Source organism: Oncorhynchus tshawytscha, linkage group LG09 (assembly GCF_018296145.1).
Source record: "Oncorhynchus tshawytscha isolate Ot180627B linkage group LG09, Otsh_v2.0, whole genome shotgun sequence".
In the NCBI taxonomy this organism is placed as follows: Eukaryota; Metazoa; Chordata; class Actinopteri; order Salmoniformes; family Salmonidae; genus Oncorhynchus; species Oncorhynchus tshawytscha.
This window is the reverse complement of record NC_056437.1, coordinates 19006216-19012215: the sequence shown is the minus strand read 5'-3', so window position 1 is coordinate 19012215 and position 6000 is coordinate 19006216.

Below are 6000 nucleotides of genomic sequence, written 5' to 3'. Positions count from 1 at the left end.
CCTATGTTTGTCCTGTGTAACTGAAAGCTTTTCTTTCGGTGCTGAAATCCGTAGTTATTTATAAAAGTAGCATTTTACGTGACCTCTGCCAAGGGAGCCGTTGGTTGTTAATTAACTTCTTATGGCTGCAGGGGCAGTATTGAGTAGCTTGGATGAAAGGTGCCCAGGGGTGCCCAGAGTAAACTGTCTGCTCTTCAGTCCCAGTTGCTAATATATACATAGTATTATTCATATTGGATAGAAAACACTCTGAAGTTTCTAAAACTGTTTGAATGATGTCTGTGAGTATAACAGAACTCATATGGCTGGCAAAAACCTGAGAAGAAATCCAAACAGGAAAAGGGAAATCTGAGGTTAGTCGATTTTCAACCCAGCCCCTATTGAATACACAGTTGGATATTGGTTATGTTGCACTTCCTAAGGCTTCCACTAGATTTCACCCGTCTTTAGAAACTTGTTTGAGGATTCTACAGTAAAGTGGGACTGAATGAGAGAGGAATGAGTCAGAGGTCTGCCAGCAGTCACGCCCTGGTCACGTGCATTTCACATGAGAGGCGTGTGAATTTGCTTTTCTGAAGACAAAGGAATTCTCCGGTTGGAATATTATTGAAGTTTTATGTGAAAAACATCCTAAAGATTGATTCCGTACATCGTTTGACATGTTTCTACGGACAGTAACGGAACTTTTTGACATTTCGCCTGCAACTAGGGAACGCGCTTCATGACTTTGGATTTGTTTACCAAACGTGTTTACAAAAGTAGCTCTTTGGACAAAAATTACGTACATTATCGAACAAATCAAACATTTAATGTGGAACTGGGATTCCTGTGAGTGCATTCTGATAAAGATTATCAAAGGTAAGTGAATATTTGTAATGTTATATCGGATTTCTGTTGACTCCAACATGGCGGATATCTCTATTTGTTTTCTGAGCGCCGTTCTCAGATAATTGCATGGTTTGCTTTTTCCGTAAGGCTTTTTAAAAATCTGACACAGCTTTTGCATTCAGGAGAAGTGAATCTATATTTCCTTGTCTAACAATTGTATTTTCATCAACATTTATAATGAGTGTTTCTGTAAAATGATGTGGCTCTCTGCAATATGTTTTTGGAACTACTGAACATAACGCGCCAATGTATACTGAGATCTTTTGATATTAATATGCACTTTATCGAACAAAACATACATGTATTGTGTAACATGAAGTCCTATGAGTGTCATCTGATGAAGATCATCAAAGGTTAGTGATTAATTTTATCTCTATGTGTGCTTTTTGTGACTCCTCTCTGTCTGGAAAAATGGCTGTGTTTTTCTGTGGCTTGGCTCTGACCTAACATAATCATTTGCGGTGCTTTCGCTGTAAAGCCTATTTGAAATCAAACACTTTGGTGGGATTAACAACAAGATTACCTTTAAAATGGTATAAAATACATGTATGTTTGAGGAATTTTTATTATGAGATTTCTGTTGTTTGAATTTGGCGCTCTGCACTTTCACTGGCTGTTGTCATATCAATCCTGTTAACGGGATTGCAGCCCTAAGAAGATTTAACAGTGAAGGAGTAGCCCGTCTTTGCACGGCTGATCATTTTTATCAAAAACTATGGATTCACTCTATAACAACTAGGACAAGCACAGGTACACACTAAGCATTAAAGAATGGATATGTATAAAACAGTGGCGGTCGGTGACATTTAAGATGAGGGAGGAAGATTTTTTTTTTATGCGCATGGCCTTATTTCTATTACAGTATATTGGATGACTGTCATTCATATTCCATTCACCCAGCTCAGCATACATCGTTGTCGCCATATTAGCTTATGTCATAGTCAACATAGCTACTAAAAATAATGTGTTAGTAAACCCGCTACAATCATGCAGTACAGTGTACAGTCAGAAAGCAGTTTAGCAGTTATACTGGTGGGCCCCAGTGGCAATAGATTAATAAAACCAAAAGCTTAACTTAATTTGGAAGAGTTCCAGTGTTGGATAGCCACAACCGGCTAGCTAACATAGCATCCCTCTGTGTTTGAGCCAGGTTTTTGAGTAGGCTAAACTAGCTAGCTGCATTCGCTAGTGCTTCTCCTTCATTTTGTAAAATAATAATTTGTTCAAAACTGTTCAGCTATTGTCTTTCTCTTTGAGTCATCAATTCACCACATTTTTGCTGCAGTGCTAGCTAACTGTAGCTTATGCTTTCAGTACTATATTTATTATCTGATCCTTTGATTGGGTGGACAACAAATCAGTTCATTCTGTAAATGCTCTTATAGGTTGGAGGACGTCCTCCGGAAGTTGTCATATTTACTGTGTAAGTTTATGGAAGGGGATATTTTTGGTATTTGGTATTTTATTAGGATCCCCATTAGCTGTTGCATAAGCAGCAGCTAATTTTCCTGGGGTCCACACAAAACATGAAACATAATACTGAATGACATAATACAGAACATCATTAGACAAGAACAGCTCAAGGACAGAACTACATACATTTTTTTAAAGGCACACGTAGCCTACATATCAATGCATACACACAAACTATCTAGGTCAAATAGGGGAAAGATGTTGTGCCGTGAGGTGTTGCTTTATCTGTTTTCTGAAACCAGGTTTGCTGTATATTTGAGCAACATGAGATGGAAGGAAGTTCCATACAATAAGGGCTCTACATAATACTGTATGTTTTCTTGAATTTGTTCTGGATGTGGGGACTATGAAAAGGACCCTGGTGGCATGTCTGGTGGGATAAGTGTGTGTGTCAGAGAACCATAAGGCTCCTAGGTTTTATATTGAAGTCAATGTACTCAGAGGAGGACAGCAAATAGCTGTCCTCCGGCTACACCATGGTGCTACCTACAGAGTGCTGTTGAGGCTAAGACCAAGTCCATATTATGGCAAGAACAGCTCAAATAAGCAAAGAGAAACGAAAGTCCATCTTTACTTTAAGAACTTTGAAAGTTTCTTCAAGTGCCGTCACAAAAACCATCAAAAACCACCATATGATGAAATTGGCTCTCATGAGGCCCGCCACAGGAAAGGAAGACCCAGAGTTACCTCTGCTGCAGAGGACAAGTTCATTAGAGTTACCAGCCTCAGAAATTGCAGCCCAAATAAATGTTTCACAGAGTTCAAGTAACAGACACAGCTCAACATCAACTGTTTTAAAGGCTCCTAACCAACTGTGCTATTTTTTTTTTTCTCGCGTTGTTTGTAACTCATTTTGTACATAATGTTGCGACTACCATCTCTTATGACCGAAAAGAGCTTCTGGCCATTAGAACAGAGATTACTCACCTCGAACTGGACAAAAAAAATGTATTTAATGAGTTCGACATGAAGGATATACTGCTTTGTCAAGACAAGGCCAAAATCCCTGTCATCGGCGTGAAGAAATGATGGAGGAAAACGGGGAGGAGGGCGGGGTGCCTTGTAAGAATTCGCTGACGAGTAAGTAAACCACCACTTCCCTCCGTACTATTGGCCAACGTGCAAACATTGGAAATCAAACTGGACGATCTACAATTAAGATTATACTACCAACGGGACATTAAAACTGTAATATCTTATGATTCAACAAGACGTGGCCGAATGACGACAAGGAAAATAAAGAGTTGGCTGGCTTCTCCGTGCATCAACAGGACAAAGCAGCTATGTCTGGTAAGACGAGGGGCGGGGGTGTGTGTCTATTTGTCAATAACTGCTGGTGCGCATTGTCTAATATGAAGAAGTCTCGAGGTATTGCTCCCCTGAGGATGAATAACTCATGATAAGCTGTAGATGACACTATCTACCAAGAGTTATCATCTATATTACTCATAGCCATCTATTTACCACCACAAACCGATGCTGGCACTAAGACCGCAATCAACGAGCTGTATAAGGCCATAAGTAAACAAGAAAATGCTCATCCAGAAGATGCTCATCCCAAATTTCCACCATCATGACATGTGCAACCAGATGGGAAAAAAAACTCTGGACCACCTTTACTCCACACACAGAGACGCATACAAAGCTTTCCCTCGCCCTCCATTTGGTAAATCTGACCATAATTATATCCTCCTGATTCTTGCTTACAAGCAAAAACCAAAGCAGGAAGTATCTGTGACTCGCTCAATATGGAAGTGGTCAGATGACGCGGTGCTACGCTACAGGACTGTTTTGCTAGCACAGACTGGAATATGTTCCGGGAATCATCCAATGGCATTGAGGAGTACACCTCCACAGTCACAGTCATCAATAAGTGCATTGACAACGTCGTCCCCACAGTGACCGTACATACATTTTCCAACCAAAAGCCATGGATTACAGGCAACATCTGCACCGAGCTAAAGGCTAGAGCTGCCGCTTTCAAGGAGCGGGAACCTAATTCGGACGCTTATAAGAAATTGCGCTATGCCATCAGAAGAAGTATCAAACAGTCAATGTGTCAATACAGGACTAAGATCGAATCCTACTATACCGGCTCTGACTCTCGTCGGATGTGGCAGGGATTGAAAAAATATTAAAGACTACAAATGGAACCCAGACGACCTAAATGCCATGTATGCTCGCTTCGAGGCAAGCAACATTGAAGCAAGCTTGAGAGCAACAGCTGTTCCGGGCGACTGTGTGATCCATAGACCATGTGAGCAAGAACTTCAAACAGGTCAACATTCACAAAGCTGCAGGGCCAGACAGATTACCATGACGTGTTCTCAAAGCATGCGCAGACCAATTGGCAAGTGTCTTCACTGATATTTTCAACCTCTCCCTGACTGGGTCTGTACTACCTACATGTTTCAAATAGACCACCATAGTCCCTGTGCCCAAGAAAGCGAAGGTAACCTGCCTAAATGACTAGCGCACCGTAGCACTCACATCGATAGCCCTGAAGTGCTTTGAAAAGCTGGTCATGGCTCACAGCAACTCCATCATGCCGGAAACCTTAGATCCACTTCAATTCACATACCGCACAACAGATCTCCAGATGATGCAATCTCAATCTCACTCCACACTGCCTTTTCACACCGGGACAAAAGGAACACATATGTGAGAATGCTGTTCATTGGCTACAGTGCAGCATTCAACACCATATTGCCCACAAAGCTCATCACTAATTGACGGGGCTGAAGTGGAGCGGGTCGAGAGTTTCAAGTTCCTTGGTGTCCACATCACCAGTGAACTATCATGGTCCAAACACACCAAGACAGTTGTGAAGAGGGCATGACAACACCTTTTCCCCTCAGGAGACTGAAAGGATTTGACATGGGTCCCCAGATCCTCAAGAAGTTATATAGCTGCACCATCGAGAGCATCCTGACCGGTTGCATCACCGCCTGGTATGGCAACTGCTCGGCATCTGAATTTAAGGTGCTACAGAGGGTAGTGCGTATGGCCCAGTACATCACTGGGGCCAAGCTTCCTGACATCCATGACCTGCATACTAGGTGGTGTCAGAGGAAGGCCCAAAAAATTACCAAAGACTCCAGTCACCCAAGTCATAGACTGTTCTCTCTGCTACTGCACAGCAAGCGGTACCGGATCGTCAGGTCTAGGACCAAAAGGCTCCTTAACAGCTTCTACACTGAAGCCATAAAACTGTTGAACAATTAATCAAATGGCCACCCGGACTATATACATTGTTACCTTTTTAAAACTTTAGTTTATTTAGTAAATATTTTCTTAACTCTATTTCTTGAACTGCATTGTTCTTTAAGGGCTTGTAAGAAAGCATTTCACGGTAAGGTCTACACTTGTTGTATTCGGAGCATCTGACAAAAACATTATTAAAAAATATATATATAAATTCAGAGGAGACTGCGTGAATCAGGCCTTCATGGTTGAATTGCTGCAAAGAAACAACTACTGAAGGACATCAATAATAAGAAGAGACTTGCTTGAGCCAAGAAACACGAGCAAGGAACATTTGACCATTTGAAATCTGTCCATTAGTCTGATGAATCCAAATTTTAGATTTTTGGTTCAAACCGATGTGTCTCTTTGCGAGACGCAGAGAGGTGAACAGAT